We start from the raw sequence: 24,668 nt of genomic DNA, 5'->3' as shown, positions 1-24,668 counted from the left end.
TAGCCTTGCGTTCATAGCGTTGATACAACTCCATGAAATAAAGAGTAGCAGATAAAAATGGGACACCCACCATCAAAGACGCGGGCTGTGATGCATGATGACGAATTCTTGAATGAGAAAGCATGTAGACAGAAGTATTCCTGGCCGGGCGCTGTGGCTCATGCCTGTAATCCCAGTACTTTGGGAGGCCGAGGCAGGCGGATCACGAGGTCAGGAGATTGAGACCATCCTGGCCAACACAGTGAAACCCCATCTCTCCAAAACGAAAAAAAAAAAAAAAAAAAAAAAAAGCTGGGCATAGTGTCTTCTAGCCAGTAGTCCCAGCCACTCGTGAGGCTGAGGCAGGACAATGGCATAAACCTGGGAGGCGGAGCTTGCAGTGAGCCAAGATCGCACCACTGCACTCCAGCCTGGGCGACAGAGCAAGACTCCATCTCGAAAAATAAAAAGTATTCCTATGGCACAATATTTACAACACTACTTTCAATGAAGTGCTTCTTCTATAAACATTTGAAATGAGATGAACTGCAGAGATTAAATGAAGGCTTCATATTGTACTTTTGTATTTAAGGGGAGACAAATGTTAAAAAACAAAGTGAAAGAACCAAACACTGTGACACCATGATCTCCTGAAAGGAGATTTTCTTAAGGAAAAAAATCCATATGGTGGGGTTCAAATTAAAACAAGGGGTAAAGGATGTAGTTCTAATCCATGGTTTCCATTTTGAACATGCAAAGAATTCACTTGACAAGTCCAGGGATAACATATTACAGGAGAAACATTTTACTACCAATTGTAGTGTATTGGTTTACCAATCAGGCAAACAGCAGTTCACTTTCAACCACTCACTATTTCAACCTTTCATGTAACAAAACTTATAAAATTCCTTTAGCTGTTCCTTTTTCTAAAGAAAAATGTCAAAAATACTGCTGAATATACTCCGCACTGAACAAACCAATTTTGAAAATTCATGGCACATATGTATTTTACAATATGCTTACCATGAGTTTAGAAAAATTTGAATTCCAACCATTCTATACCAACCAGCCCCAACCCCACTGTCTACATTCCCCAGCCGGAAGACTTAGAATTCATGCTTGAGCCAAAGCCTCCATTAAAACCACTGCCCAACCCTGCATTTGATGCTGATCCCCAGCCAATTGCCGCACCAAAATTAGAACCACCATAAGAGTTATTTCCAGAACCGAACGCCTGGTTTGGCTCCCTCTGCATGTTGCCTTGGCTTTGGTTCTTACCTGATGGGCCTGACTGGTTCTGCTGACTGGCTAACATGCCCATCATACACCAACTGCTCTGTAGCGCTGCCTGGGCAGCAGCCATCATGGCTGGATTAATGCTGAATGCACCACAGTTTATCCCACCACCCGTATTACTACCTTGATTGTTTCCCAAACCAGCTCCACCCCCTCTACTGTTACCAAATGCACCCTGATTCCCAAAGCCACCTGGATTACAACCAAATCTGCCACTTCTTTCTATTGCTATTGTGCTTAGGTTCGGCATTGGATATATATGAACTCTGATTCCTTTAATCATCAAGTCCTCTCCACAAAGAGACTGCGCCATCTGACCATCTGCAAATGTAACAAAGACAAAGGCTCTGAATGGCTCGGGGATGAAGACATCCATCACATCCCCACACTGAGAGAAGAACTCCCGCAGCTCATCCTCAGTCATGTCCTCTGTACAGCACCCCACAAACACTTTTCTGCTTCTCAAAGGCCCATCTTGGCTTTGTTGCACCACAAGAGCTTCTCCAAAAGTACTGCAATACTCTTTCAGGCCCTGTTCAGTTGTTCCCCACGGGAGACCCAACACTGTTAAATTGGATGTTTTCTAGACTACTCTTTTCACTTTCACTGCTCATGAAGCAACTGTCTCATCCATTTTTCTTTTGTTATCTTTCGGATAGTTGACAACATACACCAGATTTCCCCAGCCAGCATCGGGGGCAGGCAGAATTCCTTCTACCAGCCGTACACCTCTCATACATTGAGACGCTGGATTTCTGTAGCGAAGCCCACACGCCCCTGGAAACTGTGCGGTAACCGTGGACAGCAGCACCGTCCCATCGTCTTGCGATGGTATTTCAATGGGCTCATCGTTCTCATCTTCGGTTACCTGAATATATTCAGACATCTTTTACTTTTCCGCTAGGCCGCTGCTGGGAAGCCCGACAGGGACACCGAGGCAGCGACGGACCCAAGGGCCAGATTTTTTTTTTTTTTAAGAGGCCACCGCAGCCCGAGGCAGGACTACAACTCCCAGAGGCCTTCGCGGCCCGGAGGCCACACCCCTTGGTCGCGAGCTCTGAGCCCTTTGCAGCATTTGACACTGGACATGCTCGTGCTTCTTAAAACACTTGCCTAACGGTAAGCAACGGCATCCAACGGTGCCCGAGGGAGTCGCGCTGCCGGATAAGCAGCTCTGCGGTGGCAGAGGCTGGGCTGCGGTCTCTCCGACATCGCGGAACAGAGGAAGAGATGAAGGCCCTGCAGCCCCCGCCGCCCGATTTACGCTTGAGGAAGCGCAGGCGAGAGAGGTCGTCTGCAGGGCCAGTCCAGGGCCGCCGGGGGGCCCAGCCCTAGAGAGCGGGGCCCGGGCTGCGGGGACCGGCGGCCTGAACGGCGGAGCGTTGAAAGCTCCCCCAGGGATAGGAAGTGCAGCGGAAATCAATGACTGAGGTCAAGGAAGGAGGGGACGCTTGAGACCGTGGAGGGGAAGCAGGTTTCTCCAGGAGGGAACCCGGGCCTCCGCTTTGCTCGGCGTTCCCCTTGCGAATGTGTTGAGCACCTGTTATGTGCTGGGGGTACAGAGGTGAGTCTCATAGGGCCCCTGCATTCTCTTTAAGATCAGCAAGACCCCGCAGAGAACCCAATCCAATGCACACTGCCTACAGGTAGACAGTGGCATTCCTTGATAGACGGTAGCCAGGGAAGCGCAGGTCTTACTAGGATCATTGTCACTACTTGGATTTGAATGTATCTGGGAGGAGGAGGGTTAAGGTTTAAGCTGTGGCTCAGAAGCCCCTCAGCTCTTCATGGAATCTCCCAGGCTTTTCACTCTTGCATCCTCATGGAAAAATACTGGCCTCCCTGGGGAGCCATGCGTTCTGTCCACACCTGCTCCGTTCCCATGTGGCTGTACTGTCTATTGACCTGTCAATGCAGGATAACACTTGGGGTACCATCCTCTCTCCTCCAGATCTTGCCCCACCTTAGCCTTGAAAATATATTAAATGCGCCCTTAGACGTCAGGAACCATCCCTTAAACCTTGCTATTCCTCTCTGTTGAACCTGTTCCAAATCTTAAGGGCCAACCTCCGTCTTATCCACTTAATCCTGGAGAACTTGTCCTCACACCCCGTTGAGGTTTCCTACTTATTGTCCCACTGTTTTCTTCACTCTCGTTTCTTTTTTTCTTTCTTTCTTTCTTTCTTTTCTTTTCTTTTCTTTTTTTTTTTTTTTTTTTTGAGATAATCTCGCTCTGTTGCGCAGGCTGGAGTGCTGTGGCGCAATCTCAGCTCACTGCAGCCTCCGCCTCCCGGGTTCACGCCATTCTCCTGCCTCAGCCTCCTGAGTAGCTGGGACTATAGGCGCCCGCCACCACGCCCAGCTAATTTTTTGTATTCTTTAGTAGAGACGGGGTTTCACTGTGTTAGCCAGGATGGTCTCGTCTCCTGATCTCGTAATCCGCCCGCCTCGGCCTCCCAAAATGCTGGGATTACAGGAGTGAGCCATCGCGCCCGGCCACTCGTTTCTTAAAATCAGTCTTCATTCTCATTTTCTTTACTTCCTCACCACCTGTTTGTGCCTAACGAAATCTCAGTATGGCTACGTTTCCTGCCATTCTGCTATAGAAAACTTCTGCCAGAGTCTCCAATGAACTCCTGATTGCCGAGTAGACTCTTCAGTTCTCTCACCTGAACTATGCAGCGTTTGATACTCACCATCCTCGTGCTTCTTAAAACATTGTTCTTGCCAGGGTGCGGTGGCTCACACCTGTAATCCCAGCACTTTGGGAGGTTGTTAGGCGGATCGTTTGAGCCCAGGAGTTCAAGACTAGCCTGGGCAACATAGTGAGATTCCATCTCTACCAAAAATACCAAAAATTACCCAGACATGGTGGCCCGCACCTGTAGTCCCAGCCACTCGAGACGCTGAGGTGGGAGTGTCACTGGAGCCGGGGAAGTCAAGGCTGCAGTGAACTGAGATCACGCCACTGCACTCCGGCCTGGACAATGGGAGTGAGACCTTATCTCAAAAAATTGTTCTCTGTCTAGTTTTCTTGCTCTTCTTGTTCCACCATTCCTTCTCAGGTTCTGGCAGTGGCTCTTCACAACTGGATATTAAATATTGTCTTTTTTTTTTTTTTTTTTTTTTGAGATAGGTTCTCACTCTGTCTCAGCCTGGAGGCTGGAGTGCAGTGGTATGATCATGGCTCACTGCAACCTCGACCTCCCAGGCTCAAGTGATCCTCCCACCTCAGCCTCCCGAGCAGCTGGGACTATAGGCGCACACCACCATGCCTGGCTGATTTGTGTATTTTTTTGTAGAGAGAGATTTTTGTAGTGTTGCCCAGGCTGGTCTAGCAACCCACCTGCCTCACTCTCCCAAAGTGCTGGGGTTACAGGCATGAGCTGCCGCGCCCGGTGAATATTGTCTTCTTAAATATTGTGCCCCACATTGCTTTGCTTGGCCCTCTTCTCTAGCTTCTAGGCTGTAATCTGTGTGATCTCCATGGCTTCGCTTGCTGTGCCACCAGCTGCGAAGTCTATTTCCGGCCCAGCCCTCTCTGGAGCTCTCACAGAGTTGATCCAAATGCCCCGGCTGTCACCTCTCAGGAATCCCACAGGTTCTGCAACAAGTTCAAATGTGAACTCAGCTTTCCAACAAAACCTGCGCCTCCTTTCACGTTCTGGATCCTTGAGAGCAACCAGGTCATCAGTCCCTCAGGCTGGAAAGCAGACAGTCCATGGAGACACCTCCCTGGAGCCCTGACTGGGCAACCTTGACCTCCCAGGTTGCAGGGGACACTGGAGCCCTGCAGGTGGTGTCCAGGAACTGGCAATCCTACCTCTTCAGTAGGTTGAATGAATAAGTGGCTGAATCTTAGACCTTGTCCCTTTCCCGCTGTCCGGCTCCTGTGTTTTTAGTTCAGGTTCTTGTCTCTCACTTGGAGAATGGCAGTGGCCATTAAGAAAACCCCTACCTGAGCTTCAGTCCTTTCGAAAGCCCAACACTGCAGCTTCTCGAGGAACAGTAGACCTGGTCCCCAGAACTTACCGCCTTTGCCCCCACACCCGCTCTGCCACCTTCTGTTTCCGTGCCCTTGTCAGATACTTGGCTTTTGCTGCATGACCAAAGCCGCTGCTCTGCCTCCTGCATGCCTCCGGGTTTGGCTCAGATAGACTGTCTGCGTGAAGCCTTTCCTGGTCACCCCGGTTTTATGCAGTTTCCAAGGCTTTTATTTGCCTGATGGCATAGTCCAGATAATGTTTGCTTGTTCGTTCCACAGCTGTTAACTGGACGCCTGCTCTTTGTCAGGCATTCTTCTAGTTGCTGGAGACAGACAGTCCTTCTTCTCGAGTTTATGCTGTTATGGGCAGATAGACTGTTGGGTTGTTGTTTGTCTTTTTTTTTTTTTTTTTTTTTTTTTTTTGAGACAGAGTTTGTGCTTTGTTGTCCAGGCTGGAGCACAGTGGCACGATCTCGGCTCACTGCAACCTCCGCCTCCTGGGTTCAAGTAATTCTCCTGCCTCGCCCTCCCAAGTAGCTGGGATTACAGGCACCCACCACCACACCCAACTAATTTTTGTATTTTTAATAGAGACAAGGCTTCACCATGTTGGCCAGGCTGGCCTTGAATTCCTGACCTCAGGCGATCCACCTGCCTCAGCCTCCCAAAGTGCTGGGATTACAGGCGTGAGCCACCAGGCCCGGCCTGTTGTCTTTTGATCCTTGAATACGCAGTCTCTGTCTCATCTGTATTCCTGCCTCATATTTTCTCTCTCCTGCCTCTATTTTCTCTCCCTCCCTCTTTATCTCTTAAACCTTTGTCTCTTCATCTACATCATGGGAATGGCAGTAGTACCTACTTGTTTTGAGGGTTGAATGAAATAGCGTGGAAAGTCCCTTTCTCAGTGACTACTGTTGGTTGGAATTCCCTTTCTCTTTGTTTCCACCTCATTCTCTTTGCGTTTTCATCCTCCCCTGCCTTCATATCCTTCCCTTCCCCATCTCACCAGCTCTCTCTTCCTCTCTCTGGCTCCCTTCCTCTCTCCTCTCTTCCCTGTCTCTCTGCCTCTCTCTGTTTCTTTCATTCTTTCATCCCCATTTCTGTCTTTTCCTCCAACCCACCTTTGCTGGGCTTTCCCTGCTTCTGCCCCTGCCTTGCCTTTGTCTTTCTCTAGCCTCCCTCTGCCTCTACCTCCCTCTCAGACGAGAGCAGGTGACTCCCCTGATGCTTCCTGCCCCTTCCCTGGCAGTGGGTGTGGAGGGGGTGACTCCAGCTTCTGCAGGGCCAGCGACTTCCTCCACCTTGTTCCCTCCCTGCAGGATCTGAGCACCTCCCTCACACGGGCAGAACCCTGGCTCCCATGGAGTTCACCATGCTGAGAGAGACCTTCGGGGAACAACGAGAGGCCAGCCGGGGAATGGGCCCCCACTTGTCCAGGTGAGTGCTGTGGGGAGTCAGGCCAGCCCTGTGGAGAAGGCCACTGGAAAGGGGGGAACCAGATGCTGTCCTTCCTGTTAAAAAGGGCTACTCAGTCCACGTAGCTGAGGACCAGCACCAGGCAGGATCTTTCATGGGACTTTGGGCTTTGTTAGAGGGCCACAGGCTTGTTTAGGGAGGTGGGGACAGAGTCAGGAGGGAGAAGTACCACTTCCCCTGGGAGTGCACATGGCATGGAACATAACAGCCCTGGTTTTCTAGTTAAGGATCAGGTGAGAACCCCCAGACCTCTAGCGCTCTGAGGAGCCTGGCTGCCGGCTGGTTCCTATCCAGAAGTCCCTGCAGATCCTGTCCTCTGGCTTTGCCTTGCCTAAGACCCAGTCTGCACCAAGGCTGAGTCCCTGGACTTCTGGACAGAGAGGGCTGTCCCTTTGTGCCCTACAAGTGCAGACAGTGGGTACCTCCCCTGGCCCTGGACAGGTTCTGTAGCACCAGCAGCATGTGGGAAGGTGGGAGGAGGCACACCCTGCCCTCGGGAAGCTGAGAACAGATCCCTGGGGGCAACCTGTGCCCCTGTAACCAGGAGGAGTCTCAATAGGAAATTTTAGCTGCTCCTGGTGGAGCAGGGCCTCTGCCTTAAGGAGAGTGGAATTTCAGAAGGACAGACGTTTCCTGACCATTTGTGTACAGGAAACAAGGCAATGAGAGAACAATCAACAGGGCATGGGATCTGAGAAAAAGGTGAGATGACCTCTGACAGGCAGGCTCCTGAAGGAAGGCTTCCTGGAGGAGGTGGCATGTGAGCCCCGCAGGACAGGGAGAGGTTAGAGGATGACACAGAGGAGGGGGTTTGCCTTTCAGACGCCAGGCGCCACCATGCTCCCCATCTTGACTTGGGAATTTCCCAGTGACTGGGCAGGAGTGAAGCACAGGGCCTTCCCGCTGCCGGAAATTCAGCTGTGTTGGTGCGTGGGGTCTTGCCCTGGGACGCGTGCTGCCTTCGCTGGCTTCACTCCGTTTCCCTGTCTCCCCTTCTTAGCATCAGAGGCAGAGCCCGCGCATGCCCGACCTCGCTCCTCGCGCTCCCTGGGCAGCAGCTCCCTGGCAGTTGGAACTGGAAGGCTTCTCAGAGTCCGCGCAGCCCCACCGCTCTCCCCACTCTCGGGGTTGGGCACTGGGGGGACAGAGCCAGGGCAGGGAGGAAGACAGGGCCCGGCTCACCCCGCAGCTCAGCCCATGAGGGTACGCGGAGCAGGGCTGGCAGGAGCGGGCCACTCCACACCCAGCCCTGTTGAAGAAAAAGAACAGAAACAGGGAACAGAAACTTGTCGGTTGCTGTGTAACAATTTGCCCCGCAGCTGAGCCCCTTCAAACAAATGTAGCTCCACAGTGTCTGTGGGTCAGACATCCAGGCCCGGTGAAGGAGCCTCTGCCTCAAGGTCCCTCCCGAGGCATCCGTCAGGACCCGCCGGACTGTGAGCGGACTGCAGGCTCCAGGCGGGGAGGCTCAGCTTCTCTGCTGGCCCCGCGGCTGTGGGCAGGATTCAGTTCCTCACGGGCTATTAGAGTGAGGGCCTCGATCTTTTCTGCTTTTTGGCTGGAGGCCTCACTCAATTCTCTGCTGCACGGACCTTTCCTTGGCACAGCTCCCGCATAGCTCAGCAAGCCGCAAAGGCAGGCTCCTGCAGCCACAGGGAACCCCCCCTCTTTCTGCTGTGTTCTGTTGGTGTGGGTTCCGCCCAGGGGAGGAGGTTCCACAGGACACACACCAGGAGTTGGGGGCGCTGAGGGCCATCTCCCAGGCTGCCCACCACAGCCCCACGTGGCCACCCGTGTCTGTGTTCTTGCCACTGTCCCTACCCTCCGGGAGTGGGTCTGGTCTCATCAGGGAGGGCAGCGCTCTCTTCACTCTGTCCTTGCTCTGGTGTTTCACTGTGATTTTAAAAACTGAAACTGGAATTGTTACCCCTTGATATAGCTGCACCCTGAGTGGGCCTCTGCGACGCCCCTCCTTCTCTTAAGCCTTTCCAAGCTGTCTGACGATTTTTAAGTCCCATTTCCTGAGTGGCACAGAGCATCTTAAGCTTCTGAGTGACTTGTGTTTTCCTCAGAGACAGAGGGGACCCCCAATCTGTTTGTTTCCAGAGGCCCTGATGGTGTCTTGGGAGTGGAGGAACCTGAAGGAAAGTCCCGGGGGCGAGTCCGGGGAGAGCTCTGCCCTGGCGCCCTTGCACGTATCCACATGGGCCACAGCTGCACCCTGCTCTCAGCAGAGCACCTTGCCATGCTCCTGGGCACAGCCGGGCCCCCTCGCCTCCCTGCGGCTCCTAATGCCTCCCAGGCTCTGCTGAGTCACCTTGGGCACTTAGCGTGGCTGCAGCTCTTTGCGGCCCAGTGTCCTGTCATCCATGTGGCAGTCATGTGGTCACTTTTCGGTATTGCCCTGCACAAGGTCCATGGGGACTGGGCACCTTTGGCCATTCTTTCTTTGGTTGTCTGTGCAAATAATAAACCAAATCTGAAAAGGTCTTCAATTTATTTACTGGCAAATCTGTCAGCCTTGGCCTTGCCTTGTGCTTGACAGAGTGGAGGGAAAAGGAGGACAGACTCGGTGGGGAGCAGGGGTGGGTGAGGAAGGCCCGAGCCAGGCCTCCCCCTGTTTTGAGGATGCTCCATGTCTCCCCTCGCCCAGTGCCACATTCTGCTCTCTGCCCTTTCTTTCCACAACTTGACCCATCCCCCGTAAGGGTTGGCTACTTCTTCCTCAGGATACTGTATTTTACCCCAGCCGCCCCACCTGGACAGCATCCAAGGGGTGGCAGGAGCTCCTCCGGGACGTGCCGGCATCTGAAGCACAGGAGCAGAGGCCTAGACCTCCTTTCGCCCCCAACACCTGGCCACAGACATTTGCCGGCTCACAGCAGTGATGAATGAATTTTATATTGCACATCTGGATATATACCCACCACCTGAGCGTACCATTCACGTTACTGGACTTTGTCACATCTAGTTAATCCTCCCTGCATTGATCCATTTTACTTTTTATGCATTTCCAAGTAAATTATAGACCTCAGGCGGCTTTCCCTAACACTCCGGTGCGCACATCATTAGAATCCATTTGCTACCGGGTTTTCCTCTGGACGGAAAGCTCGGCATTCGGCGCGATGCCCTGCTCACGGGTGAGTACCTGCCGAGTTTTCACAAGTGTGTGCCTCAGACCCTTCTCAAGGTCCTGAGCATGACCATCAGAAGGTTCCCTCACATACCTTCCAACCAGTACCCTCCCGTGCAGGAGAGTGATGCTGGAGCCTGAGGCAAAAGGAAAAAATGTGGTTTTTGTGTATGTGGTTTTCTTTTTCTTTTGAGATGGAGTTTTGCTCTTGTCGCCCAGGCCGGAGTGCAGTGGCGCAATCTCAGCTCACTGCAACCTCTGCCTCCTGGGCTCAAGCGATTCTCCTGCCTCAGTCTCCCAAGTAGCTGGGATTGCAGGCGTCCACCACCACACCTGGCTAATTTTTTATATTTAGTAGAGACAGGGTTTCACCATGTTGGTCAGGCTGGTCTCAAACTCCTGACATTAGGTGACCCACCTGCCTTTGGCCTCCCAAAGTGCTGGGATTACAGGCGTGAGCCACTGCACCCGGTCAAAACATGTGTTTTTTAATGTTAATTTTTCCCCACAATGTTTCAGTAAGTGGGAAAAAAAAAAGGAAAATATGTATATTAAAACCCAAAATATTTTAAGTTTAAATATTTTACTTACACAAAAACAGTAAGTTTACTCTCCTTACGTAAATAGAAACAAACTCGTGAATATTTCTAAAATCTACTGTCTCATTTTTCAGTTGAGAGAATTATCATGTGAATTTCTCTTGACCAAGTGATGATCTTAAATAATTTTTCACTAATTTCACCTGACCAAAATTTCTTCCAAAGATGCCACCGTGGCCGGGCTCGGTGCCTCATGCCTGTAATCCCAGCACTTTGGGAGGCCTAGGCTGGCAGATCACGAGGTCAGGAGATCGAGACCATCCTGGCTAACACAGTGAAACCCCGCATCTAATAAAATACAAAAAATTAACCAAGTATGGTGGCGGATGCCTGTAGTCCCAGCTACTCGGGAGGCTGAGGCAGGAGAATGGCGTGAACCCGGCAGGCAGAGCTTGCAGTGAGCTGAGATGGTGCCACTGCACTCCAGCCTGGGTGACAGAGCGAGACTCTGTCTTTTAAAAAAAAAAAAAAAGAAAATGCCACCTGACTGATAGTATTAAAAAGCTTCTCATGCTGGGTGAGGTGACTCACACCTGTAATCCCAGCAGCACATTAGGAGGCCAAGACTGGAAGATTGCTTGAGCCCGGTAGTTCAAGACCAGACTGGGCAACAACGTGAGACCCTGTCGCTGCAAAAAGTTTAAAAATTAGCCAGGTGCTCATGCTGCTGCACTTTAACCTGGGCGACAAAGCAAGACGCTGTCTCAAAAAAAAATAAAAAGTTCAGTGTTTACAAATACCTTTAGTTTTAGTTTGTGAAGTGCCTTGGTTGCATTTGATCTTGATCTCCATGGGGAATAGTTTTTTAAAACAGATGTAAGAATATTCTGTCCACTGAATTCACACACAAACACAAACATACAATGTTAAAACAGGTCATCAAATTTCATTTCACAGAAGCAGAATTTTTGCATATGAATTAAGAGCTGATTGAGCACAGCAGTTTGGTGCTGCAGTGAGCCATGTTCATGTCACTGCTCTCCAGCCCGGGCAACAGAGTGAGACCCTGTCTCTTTAAAAAAAAAAATTATGAACCGAGGAAGACACAATTTGGCATAATCATTTTTGGAGGGAAATAGTAGCTTATACACCCTTGGATAACCTGCCATGGTTGTTCCATGATCATATCGCTGGCCAAAAGCGTGTTTTATGTTAATACCTTTTTCCAACTCGTAATGTCATAGGCTAGACTTAGTTTTTTCTTTGATTTCAGTAAAGTCAATGCAACTTATTTTACTGTTAATGGCATTATTCTTCATGTGAGCGTGCTCACAGTCTGACACACTTGTTCACAATGGGCTACATCTGGTGCACAATCAAAAGTGAGAGGCTGGGCTTGGTGGCTCATGCCTATAATCCCAGGACTTTGAGAGGCAGAGGCAGGAGGATCACTTGAGGCCATGAGTTCAAGGCAAACCTGGCAAATACAACAAGACCCCATCTCCTTTAAAATATTAAAATTTTTTTTAAAAAGTGGGGTGCCAGATGTGGTAGCTTGTGACTGTAATCCTAGTGCTTTAGGAGGCTGAGATGAGAGCATTGCTTGAGATTAGGAGGTGGAGCTGAAGTGAGCTATGATTACTCCAGCCTGGGTGACAGAATGTGACCCTGTCTCTTTAAAAAAGGAAGCAAATGTATTTGCCTCTTTTATTCTTAATAATATCTCAAATCAAATCTAATTTTCTAGTAGCAGCACACATTTGTTTTCATGTTATTAGACACAACATCCTTTTTTATTTTATTCTTTTGGAGACAGAGTCGTGTTCTGTTGCCCAGAGTGGAGTGCAGTGGCACCATCATAGCTCACTTTAACCTTGAACTTCTGGGCTCCAGCAAGTCTCCTGCATAGCTAGGACTAGAGGTGTATGCCACAATACCTGGCTTTTTTTTTTTTTTTTTTTTTTTCCGAGTGGGTCTTGCTATGTTGCCCAGGCTGATCTGGAACTCTTGGCCCCAAGTGATCCTCTCACCTTGGCCTCCCAAAACAGTGAGATTTCAGGCATGAGTCACGGCTCCTGGTTCCCTTTTTTTATGATTAGCTATAAACTCACCTAAAGTTGGCCGGGCGCGGTGGCTCAAGCCTGTAATCCCAGCACTTTGGGAGGCCGAGACGGGCGGATCACGAGGTCAGGAGATCAAGACCATCCTGGCTAACCCGGTGAAACCCCGTCTCTACTGAAAAATACAAAAATCTAGCCGGGCGAGGTGGCGGGCGCCTGTAGTCCCAGCTACTCGGGAGGCTGAGGCAGGAGAATGGCGTGAACCCGGGAGGCGGAGCTTGCAGTGAGCTGAGATCCGGCCACTGCACTCCAGCCTGGGCGACAGAGCGAAACTCCGCCTCAAAAAAAAAAAAAAAAAAAAAAAACTCACCTAAAGTTTAAAACATGCCACCATTTGGACCTCCAGTAATTTCTTGTGATCCTCTAAGATGTAAAATATTTTTTGCCTAACATGTAATATCTAAAATCACTCAAAATAATCTATTTTTGTTTCACTTATTTTATTGTATTCTGCAAAGCACCATTTATTAAACTGTCAATTTGAATATTTTAAAAAGACACTTTGATTTTAGAAAAGCATCACATGAGCCAGGTGCAGTGGCTCACTCCTGAAATTCCAGCTGCTTGGGAGGCCGAGGAGGGAGTGATGCAGTGGCTGCTCCAGACGGCTGCTGCTGCCAGGAGCCAGCGACCAGCACGACCCCTGCCCCTTCTGAGCTGGGGCAGGAGCAGCTCCCTGGTGCCACTGCAGCTGCCCACACTGCGCCTGCAGACCCGGGCCTCCCACTCTACAGAGCAGGCAGGAACCCCACCGGCCCCTTCCCTGCCCAGCAGCAGCTGCCCAAAGCAGGCTGCAGACTCAGGCACCCCTGCACTCTTGGGGGCCCAGGAAGGCCTCCCTGCCCTCACAGGCCCAGAACTGCCTGCTCCCATGGCCTGGCCTCTCCCTGTTCCCGGTGCCTACTCCAATCTCAGAGCAAAATCGGGGCTAAGCTCTGGTGCCATGAATGGCAGCAGAAGGCAGACAGATTCCTGGGCAAAAGAGGATAGGTCCCTGGTGAGGCCCCACCTTGAGGCCAGGGAGGGCCTGAAAGTTGGGGGCCAGGCTGCCAGTCCCAGAGCATTGGAGTGGGAACTTGTGATGCTTTCTCCAGGCTGCCCATGGCCGCCCTTGGACCAATCAGCATGCACTTCCTCCCCTCTAAGGCCAATAAAAGCCCTGGCTCAGCCAGAGCTGAGCACATGACAGGAAGACCAGCTGCAGAGAGGAGCTACCCTCTCTGCTGAGAGTTTAGAGACCTTGGGACTACCGGTGGCAGACAGGAGCAACCCACTCCAGGGCCTCTTTTCTGCTAGGAGCTGGGCAGACACTGGGACAATCCCCCTGCAGAGAGGAGCCACCACTCCAGGGCTTCCTCTCTGCTGAGAGGTGAACACTCAACAGGACGACTTGCCTACAGAGAGAAGCTACCCACTGCGGGGCTTCTTCAGGCTGTTCTAGCAGTCAATAAAGTGCCTCTGTCGTGCTCACCCTCTGCTTGTCTGCGCTTCTCATTCTTCCTGGATGCAGGACGAGAACTCAGGCAAAGATGCCACCGGCCACAGAGGTTTCCAGCCATAAAAGTGAAACCCCAAAGATCCTGTAACAGGAGGATCACTTGAGCCCAGGAGTTTGAAGCCACAAATGCAGTGAGCTCTGATTGATTGCATCACTGCATTCAGCCTGGGTGACAGAGAAAGACCCTGTCTCAGAAGAAGACACAAAAGAAAGCCTCACAATAAAACAAAATTTTCATGGTCACAAATTCTGTTTAACTGTTTCCAATCTTCAGAACCTTTTTTTTTTTTTAAGTTGCAAAAATTTGATTTTATTGCATTACTACAGAAAAGTATACACAAAAAATAAGGATAACTTTTTTTGGAATACATGAGCAGTCACAATGAATTCATTTGCCATTAGAACATTAAAGAAAAATGTTTTGTCAGGTGCAGTGGCTCATGCCTATAATCTCAGCAATGCAGAGGATCCCTTGAGGCCAGGAGTTCAAGACCAGCCTGGGCAACTTAGTGAGACGCTCCCTCCCCTGCCCCATTTCTGAAACAAAAAAAGAAAAGAAAACTTTAGAAATGTCCATTCTGTGAAGTAGATTCCCTAAAATCTAAATCTTTTCCTTTGTGATCTATTCAGGTATGTGCTCTATTCAGATCATTTTTACTTTATCACAAAGTAGCAGCCACAGTGGATAATTATTGCAATTTGTTTCAAATGGCATCTTCTCACCATTTTTTTTTTTTTTTTTTTTTTGAGATGGAGTCTCACTCTCGTCACCCAGGCTGGAGTGCAGCGGTGCAATCTCAGCTCACTGCAACCTTCACCTCCCGGGTTCAAGCAATTCTCCTGCCTCAGCCTCCCGGGTAGCTGGGATTACAGGTGCGCGCCACCACACCCAGCTAATTTTTGTATTTTCAGTAGAGACGGGGTTTCACCTTGTTGGCCAGGTTGGTCTCAAACTCCTGACCTTAGGTGATCTGCCCACCTTGGCCTCCCAAAGTGCTAGGATTACAGGCATGAGCCACTGGGCCCTGCCGGCATCTTCTCACTTTTTTGCTTAATCTCATATTCGCTAGTTTCTGAAACTTCTAAAATTTCTCTTTAATGTTTTGAAGCAGATGCTTTAGTTAGCTGACTTTGATGACAACTCTGTTCTGATAATATCAACATTAGATGACTCCGTCATTTTCAGTAGCCAAAATACTGTATTTCTAGCCAAACTTATAGTGGTCTCCTATAATTTTTATATATTTCTGCATGTATTTTTCTTCTTCTCCTGAACATTGTACCTCTTGGCTTTTTATTTATTATTTATTTTTATTTAAAAAATTATTTTGTAGAGAGAATCTTGCTATGTTGTCCAGGCTGGTCTCCAACTCCTGGCCTCAAGCAATCCTTCTGCCTCGGCCTCTCAAAGTACTGGCATTACAGACATGAGCCACTGCATTCAGCCACTTGGCTTTTTAGATGCTGAAACCTCCACCTCCCAGGCTCAAGCAATCCTCCCAACTCAGCCCTTCCAAGTAGCTGGGACTACAGGTGCATGCCACCATGCCTGGCTAATTTTTGTATTTTTTTTTGGTAGAGTTGGGGTTTCTCCATGTTGCCCAGGCTGGTCTCCAACTCGGGAGCTCAAGTGATCTGCCTGTCTTGGCTTCCCAAGTGCTGGGATTACAGACGTGAGTAACATGCCCGGTCTTAATACCATATTTATCTAAAAACTTTTAGTATGCATTTAAAATATATTGTAATATAGTATTTAATTGTAGAGATTATAATAGATATTGATTTACATTAATTAACAATATGAACTGTAATGTTTAACAAGTAGGTATACGTAAAATTTTGTATCAAAAATACAGAAATCTCTGGTGTGTACTGAGAGTAAAAGAAAAAAATACAGAAGCCAATTGGTGGGAATGTAAAATGGTGCAGTCACTATGGAAAATAGTTTAGTGGTTCTTCAAAACACCACACATAGAATTACTATATGACCCAGAAATTCCACTCCTAGGTATATACCCAAAAGAACTGAAAACGGGCTGGGTGTGGTGGCTCACACCTGTAATCCCAGCACTTTGGGAGGCCGAGGCAGGTGGATCACAAGGTCAGGAGTTTGAGACCAGCCTGACCAACATGGTGAAACCCCGTCTGTACTAAAAATACAAAAATTAGCCAGCCATGGTGGTGGGTGCCTGTAGTTGCAGCTACTTGGGAGGCTAAGGCAGAAGAATCTCTCGAACCTGGGAAGTAGAGGTTGCAATGAGCTGAGATTGCAATCTCGGCTCGCTGGGATTACAGGCACACACCACCACGCCTGGCTAATTTTTGTATTTTTAGTACAGACAGGGTTTCACCATGTTGGTCAGGCTGGTCTCAAACTCCTGACCTTGTGATCCACCTGCCTCGGCCTCCCAAAGTGCTGGGATTACAGATATGAGCCACCGTGCCCAGCCTCAATCTTTCAATAACATTTTCTTCTCTCTTTTTAAGCACTCATTAACAGCCTCGAGGCCCACTGAGGTTCTACTAACAGTCTTCTCAAGGCCCTTCCAGCCTTTGCCTGCTGCCCAGTCCCAAAGACAATATCATATGTTTTGGGTTGGGTTTTGTTTTTTAGGCAAGATCTCACTCTGCTGCCCAAGCTAGAGTGCAGTGGTGCGATCATGCCTCCCTGTAGCCTCAGCCTCCTGGGCTCGATCAAACCTCCCATCTCAGCCTCCTGAGTAACTAGCAACACAGCATGCACCACCATGCCTGGCTAATGTTTTTAGTTTTTGTAGAGATGGGGGTCTCACTGTGTTGCCTATGTGTGTCTTAAACTCCCGGGCTCAAGCAATCCACTAACCTTGGCCTCCCAAAGTGTTGGGATTACAGGTGTGAGCCACCATGCCCAGCCTGTTTTGAGTCTTTGATGTACCCACTCTGGGTACCAAATTTATCTTCCAGTTACTATTGTGTAACAAATTACCTCCAAATTCAGCACCTTCAAAAAAAGCAAGGCTGATTTTTTTTTTTCTTGTGGTTTTGTAGGTCAGGGATTCACAAAGGGCTTAGCTGGGCAGACCTTCCTTGGGGTCACTCAGCGGGTTGTAGTCAGATGTTGGTTGAGGAGGTGGAGCATAATGGCCAAATAGAAGCCTCCACCCATCATTCTCTCCACAGGAACACCAAATTCTACAACTATCTACACAAAGAATGATCCCCACAAGAACCAAACATCAGGAATCAGGTGAGCAGTCACAGTACCTGGTTCTAACTTCATATCACTGAAAGAGGCAAGGAAAAGGGCAGGAAAGACAGTCTTGAATTGCCAACAACACTCCTGGCCAGTGCCCCCAGAAGTAGCTGGCCATGTAGCATGGAGACACAATCTGTGCCCCCGGAGGGGAGAGAACACAGTGATTGTGGGACTTTGCGTTGGCATGCAGTGCTGCCAACACTGGGCAGAACTCAGCTGGCACCCATGGAGGGAGCATTTAAACAAGCCTTGGCCAGAAGGGAATCACTCATCCCAGCAGTCGGAACTTGAGATTCAGCAAGCCTTGCCGCTGTGGGCTGAAGTGCTGTGGGATCCGAAATAAACTTGAAAGGCAGTCTAGGTTACAAGGACTGTAAATCCTGGGCAAGTCCTGCTGCTGTGCTGGGCTGAGAGCCTGTGAACATGGAGGACACACAACCTAGTGAGACACCAGATGGCGCAGCTAAGGGACTGCTTGCATCACCCCTCCCCCAACTCCAGGCAGCACAACCCACATCTCCAAAAAAGACCCCTTTGTTCTGCTTGAGGAGAGGAGAGGAGAGGAGAGGGAAGACCAAAAAGCACTTTGTCTTGCAACTTGGATGCCAGCTCAGCCACAGTAGGCCAGGACGCCAGGCAGAGTCCTGAGGACCTCATTCCAGGCCCTAGCTCCCAGAGGACATTTCTAGACACACCCTGGGCCAGAAGGGAACTCACTGCCTTGAAGGGAAGGACCCAGTCTGGCAGGATTTATCATCTGCTGATGAAAGAGCCCTTGAAACCTGAATAATCAGCAGTGGTAACCGGGTAGTACAGCCATGGCCTTGAGTAAGACTCTGAGACATGCAGGTTTCAGGTGTGACCCAGGACATTCGCAGCTGTGGCGGCTATGAGGAGGGCCCCCTGCTGCTTGAGAACAGCACAGGGGAGAGTAAAGGGGACTTTCTCTTGAACTTAGGTACCAGTTCAGCTACAATGGGGAAGAGCACCAAGCAGGCTCTTGGGGTCCCTGATTGCAGGCCTTGGCTTGAGATTGCATCTCTGGACCTACCCTGGGCCAGAGGGGAGCCCACTTCCCTGAAGGATGAGTTCCAGGGCTGGCAGCATTCACCACAAGCTGACTGAAGAGACCTTGGGCCTTAAATAAACACGGCAGTACCCGCTGTGAGCCTGTGGTGGTGGTGGACGTAAGAAGAGACTCCTCGGCCTGGAGAAGAGTGGGAAGGACTTTGTTTGGTGGTTTTGGCACCAGCTCAGCTGCAGTAGTATAGAGCAACAATAGATTTCTATGGTTTCTGCTTCCAGGCCCTGGATCCCAGGATTCACCCGGGGCCTGGGGGAATTCACAATCTCAAGGGAAGGACACAAGCCTGGCTTGCATTGCCACCTGCTGACCATAGAGCCCTAGGGCCTTGAGTGAACACAGATGGTCGCTAGGTAGCAGTTATAGCAGGCATTGGGCAAGAACCAGTGCTGTGCCGGCTTCAGGTCTGACTCAGTACACTCCCAGTGGTGGTGGCCACGGGGGTGCTTGTGTTACCTTTCCCCAGCCCCAGGCATCTCAACACAGAGTGAGAGACTTCTTTGTTTGGGAAAAAGTAAGGGAAGAGAACAAGAGTCTCTACCTGGTAATCCAGGGAATTCTTCCAGATCTTAGATCCTCTATGAGTCTGCAAGAACCACAATGTTACTGGGCTTGCAGTAGTACCTAATGCAGTTACAGCTGCAGTGACCAAAAACATAGATCACAACACCTAAGTCTCTTCAAATACCTGGAAAGCCTCCCCAAGAAGGACAGATACAAACAAGCCCAGAATGTGAAGACTGCAATAAATGCCTAGACACTGATGAACATCCATAAGCATCAAGACCATCCAGGAAAACATGACCTCACTAAACAAACTAAAAAATGACCGATTGGCCGGGCGCGGTGGCTCAAGCCTGTAATCCCAGCACTTTGGGAGGCCGAGATGGGCGGATCACGAGGTCAGGAGATCGAGACCATCCTGGCTAACACGGTGAAACCCCATCTCTACTAAAAACACAAAAAACTAGCCGGGCGAAGTGGCGGGCGCCTGTAGTCCCAGCTACTCGGGAGGCTGAGGCAGGAGAATGGCGTAAACCCGGGAGGCGGAGCTTGCAGTGAGCTGAGATCCGGCCACTGCACTCCAGCCCGGGCGACAGAGCAAGACTCCATCTCAAAAAAAAAAAAAAAAAAAAAATGACCGATCCTGGAAAGACAGGGATATGTAAGTTTTAGACAGATAATTCAAAATAGCCGTTTTTTAGAAAACTCAAAGAAATTCAATATAACACAGAAAATGAATTCAGAATCCTATCAGACAAATTTAACAGAGAAGTTGAAATAATTAAAAAGAAGCAGAAATTCTGGAGTTGAAAAATAGAGCTGACTGACTGAAGAAGGTATCAGAGTCTCTTAATAGCAGAACTGATCAAACAGAAGAAAGAATTCGTGAGCTTGAATACAAGCTATTTGAAAATACAGTCAGAGGACACAAAAGAAAAAAGAATAAAACAGAATGAAGTATGCCTAAATTATCTAGAAAGTAGCCTCAAAAGGGCAAATGTCAGAGTTATTGTCCTTAAAGAGAAGGTAGAGAGAGAGATGGGGGTAGAAAGCTTATTCAAAGGGATAACAACAGAGAAATTCCCAAACCTAGAGAAAGATATCAATATTAAAGTACAAGAAGGTTATAGAACATGAAGCAGATTTAACCCAAAGTAGACTACCTCAAGGCATTTAATAATCAAACTCCCAAAAGTCAAGGATAAAGAAATGATCCTAAAAACAGCAAGATGAAAGAAAACAAACAACATGCAATGAATCTCCAACATGTCTGGCAGCAGACTTTTCAGTGGAAACCTTACAGGCCAGGAGAGAGTGGCATGATATATTTAAAGTACAGAAGGAAAAAAAAACCAAACAAACAAAAACAAAAAATCTTTTACCCCAGAATAGTAAAATCTGGTGAAAAAATCCTTCAAACACGAAGGAGAAATAAAGACTTTCCCAGACAAACAAAAGCTGAGGAATTTCATCAACATCAGACCAGTCCTACAAGAAATGCTAAAGAGAATTCATCAATCCCTTTTGTTGAAGAAAAGAATAGTAATGAGCAATAAGAAATCATCTGAAGGCACAAAACTCACTGGTAATAAAAGGAAGACAGGGCTGGGTGTGTTGGCTCATGCCTGTAATTCCAGCACTTTTGGAGGCCAAAGTGGGAGGATCACCTGAGCCCAAGAGTTCAAGACCAGCCTGGGCAACAAAGCAAGAGCCCATCTCTACAGAAAAATTAAAAAATTAGTCAGATGTGATATCATACACCTGTAGTCCCAGCTGCTCAGGTGGTTGAGACAGAGGGTCACTTGAGCCCAAGAGGTCAAGACTGCAGTGAGCCATGACTGCACCACTGCACTCCAGTCTGGGAAACAGAGCAAGACTGTCTCCAAAAAAGGATGTAGGGGACCAGGCACCATGGGGAGACAGGAAGGAAGGAAAGAAGGAAAAGAAAACCAAAAACAACCAGGACACAACAAAATGGCAGGAGTAAGTCCTTACTTATCAATAATAACATTGAATGTAAATAGACTAAACACTCCAATCAAAAGACATAGAGTGGTTTAATGGATTAAAAAACAAGACCCAATGATCTGTTGCTTACATGAAACACTCTTCACCTATAAAGACACACATAGACTGAAAATAAAAGGATAGAAACAGATATGCATGGAACCAAAAAAAAGAGCAGGAGTAGTGATACTTAGATAAGATGGATTTCAAGACAAAAACTATAAAAATAGACAACATCACTATATAATGATAAAGGGGTCAACTCAGCAAGAGGATATAGCAATTGTAAATATATATGTACCCAACGCTGCAGCATCCAGATATATAAACCAAATATTATTAGTGCTAAGGAGAGTGATAGATTGCAATACAATAACAGCTGGAGGCCAGGCATGGTGGCTCACACCTGTAATCCCAGCACTTTGGGAGGCCAAGGTGGGCAACTCACCTGAGGTCAGGAGTTTGAGACCAGCCTGACCAACAGGGTGAAAACCCATCTCTACTAAAAATACAAAATTATCTGGGCGCGGTAGCACATGTCTGTAATCCTAGCCACTTGGGAGGCTGAGGCAGGAGAATCGCTTAAACTCAGGAGGCAGAGGTTGCAGTGAGCCAAGATCACACCATTGCACTCCAGTCTGGGCAACAAGAGCAAAACTCCGTTTCAAAAAATAAAAATAAATAAAAAATGAAAAAACAACAGTTGGAGACTTCAACACCCCACTTTCAGCATTGGACAGATCATCTGAACAGAAAATCAACAAAGAAACATCACACTTAATCTGCACTACCAAATGGACCTAACAGATATTTACAGAGAATTTAATCCAACAGCTTCAGAATACATTCTTCTCCTCAGCACATGGATCATTCTCAAGGATAGAACACATGTTAGGCCACAAAACAAGACTTAAAGCAGTCAAAGAAATTGAAGTAATGTCAAGTATCTTCTCTGACCACAAGGGAATAAAACTAGAAATCAGTAACAAGAGGAATTCTGGAAACTAGACAAACACATAAACAACATGCTTCTGAATGACCAGTGGATCAATGAAGGGATTAAGAAGGAAATTGAAAAATATCTTGAAAGAAATTATAGTGGAAATACAACATACCAAAACCTATAGGATACAGCAAAAGCAATACCAAGTGGGAAGTTTATAGTTATAAATGCCTTCATTAAGAAGAAAAACTTCAAGCTGGGTGCAGTGGCTCATGCCTATAATCCCAGAACATTGGGAGGCCAAAGCAGATGGATCACTTGAGGTCAGGAGTTCAAGACCAGCTTGACCAACACAGTAAAACCCCATTGCTACTAAAAATACAAAAAAACGCCAGGCATGGTGGTGGCCACCTGTAATCCCAGCTACCTGGGAGGCTGAGACACAAGAATCGCTTGAGCCTGGGAGGCAGCAACTGCAGTGAGCCGAGATCATGCCACTGCACTCCAGCCTGGGCAACAGAGCAAGACTCTGTCTGAAAGAAAGAAAAAGAAGGAAGGAAGGAAGGAAGGCCGACCTTCAAATAAATAACCTAGTGATGCATCTTAAAGAAAAGCAAGAGCAAACAAAAGCCAAAGTTAGTACAAGAAAGGAAATAATAAAGATCAGAACAGGAAGAAATGAAATTGAAATGAAGAAGACAATACAAAAGATCAATGAAGTAAAAAGGCTGGGTGCAGTGGCTCACACATATAATCCCAGCATTTTGGGAGACTGAGGCAGGCAGATCACTTGAGGTCAGGAGTTTGAGACCAGCCTGGCCAACATGGCAAAAAAAATCCTATCTCTACTAAAAATACAAAAATTAGCTGGGCATGGTGGTGGGCACCTGTAATCCCGGTACTCAGGAGGCTGAGGCAAGAGAATTGCTTGAACCTGGGAGGCAGAGGTTACAGTGAGCTGAGATCACACCACTGTACTCTAGCCTGGGCAACAGAGTGAGACTCTATCTCAAAAAAAAAAAAAAAAAAAAAAAAAAAAGAAAAGAAAAGAAAAAGAAAAACTTAAATTACATAAGAGCCCCAGGAAAATCCTGCCCCTGCCCTTTTCTTATCACGCCTCACTGAAGCTATGCTAAAATATACCAATTTGGACCCAGAATCTATAGAAGGTCAAACTTTTTCCACCTCCAATTTATTTCCCAGATATCCAGAAAAAAATTACAAAAACTAGAGGAGGGTCCCCAGACATCTCAGTGGGACCTCCTAAATGCAGCCTTCTGTGTCTTTAACAAGAGACAAGAAACAAAAAATTCAAAAAGACAAGCATCTCCATTTAAAATACCAGATGCTCACCTCTGCTGTCCAAAAGCCTCTCAATAACCCAAAAGGAAACTCTGCCATCTCTCTAGGAGTCTGTTTCCGATGTGGCAACCCTGGACACTGGGCAAAGGCTTGTCAACCCCCAGCCCCCCACCAAGCCATGCCCAACTTGTGGTCTTTGGGGACACTGGAAAATGGACTTCCCCCAGTGGAGACACCTTCCCCATCTGGGTGTGGCTCATAATGAAGCCCCCGGCCATCACAGGAGGAAATCTCTTCACTGCTGGTGCTGACAGCAGAGGACTGAAGGTACCCAGGATTCTTTGCCCCCATGTCTAGTGAGTCCACAGAATCCAGGGTAATTGGGATGTTATCTGGTAAGATTATTTCCTTTCTTTTGGATACTGGGGCGAGCCTATTGGTATTAACTATCAAGGCCCATTAGAACATTCATCCATTTCTGTTGTTGGCATAAAAGGCATACAAGAAACCCCATACAAAAACCCGCCTTTATACTGCTCATTTCAGGGAGTCACCCTCACTCACTCTTTCTTGGTCATTCCTCACTCTCCCACTCCTTTATCAGGAAGGGACATTCTACATAAACAGGGGGAATCATTCATTTATCAGCCCTACACCAAAGACACCCTTATTTATTATTATGTCAAGAATAGAAGCCCTCCTCAGACACTCCACATCAAACAGACTTAAATCTCTAATTTCTCAGCCGTGTAAACCCCATCATATGGAACGCTAACTTCCCCATAATAGCTACCCACCATTCTCCAACCCAAATTTCACTGAAGAATCCTAAGTACTATATAGTGGTTCCAACATTGTCCCCTCAACCCTGACGGATTGCGGGGACTCAAGCCCATCATCGCCTGATTTGGGCGGCCAGTATTTTAATCCCCACCCATTCTCCCCACAATACTCCTATTCTTCCAATTAAAAAAACTGGACAGCTCCTATAGACTGGTTCAGGATTTGTGACAAATTAACTCCGTTATTATTCCTGTTTGTCCTGTTGTCCCAAACCCCTACACCCTCCTACATGAATTCCTCTCAACACTAGCCACTCCTCTGTATGAGACCTCAAAGATGCCTTTCTTACTATCCCTGTACATCCCTTCTCTCAAAACCTTTTTGCTTTCACTTGGGCTGATCCTGACACAAGCTACCCCCAACAACTCACCTGGACTGTCCTCCCCCGTGGGTTTAGGGACAGCCCTCACTATTTCGGTTGGGCACTTCAATTAGACCTCTCCCAACTACCTCTACAACCCAGCATTTTGCTTCAATATGTGGATTTACTCCTTTGCACCCCCTCCCTAGAATATTGTATTCAACACACCACCAGGCTTTTACATTTTTTGGCTGAATGTGGATACTGGGTATCCAAAAGAAAGGTTCAAAAGTTTCATGCCTAGGACTAATCATAACTCCAAATTCTGTCAGCATGAAAGCAAGGTATTCAACAAATCCCATTTCCTAAAACAAAAAGGGACTTAATTTCCTTCCTCAGATTAGAGGGATATTTCCAAATATC

General features: G+C 48.0%; 1 long non-coding RNA gene and 2 pseudogenes across 2 annotated transcripts; 2 read left to right on the top strand and 1 right to left on the bottom strand.

Moving 5' to 3' along the window:
- Window positions 1-620: 620 nt before the first annotated feature.
- Window positions 621-2,223, bottom strand: LOC103218337 (TAR DNA-binding protein 43 pseudogene; annotated as a pseudogene).
- Window positions 2,224-2,309: 86 nt separating this feature from the next.
- Window positions 2,310-9,226, top strand: LOC119625265 (uncharacterized; annotated as a pseudogene). The gene is made up of 3 exons (XR_005241392.2): window positions 2,310-2,839; window positions 6,580-6,697; window positions 7,737-9,226. The product of XR_005241392.2 is annotated as an uncharacterized protein (transcript).
- A 3,130-nt stretch (window positions 9,227-12,356) lies between these two features.
- On the top strand, window positions 12,357-21,513 carry LOC119625266 (uncharacterized). The gene is made up of 3 exons (XR_012094346.1): window positions 12,357-14,899; window positions 15,606-15,699; window positions 17,186-21,513. It is a non-coding gene; the product is annotated as an uncharacterized lncRNA (long non-coding RNA).
- Window positions 21,514-24,668: the final 3,155 nt, after the last annotated feature.

Source organism: Chlorocebus sabaeus, chromosome 10 (genome assembly GCF_047675955.1).
Source record: "Chlorocebus sabaeus isolate Y175 chromosome 10, mChlSab1.0.hap1, whole genome shotgun sequence".
NCBI classification, from domain to species: domain Eukaryota; kingdom Metazoa; phylum Chordata; class Mammalia; order Primates; family Cercopithecidae; genus Chlorocebus; species Chlorocebus sabaeus.
Note: the sequence above shows the minus strand (reverse complement) of the source record. Positions and strands in the feature narration are given on the sequence as shown.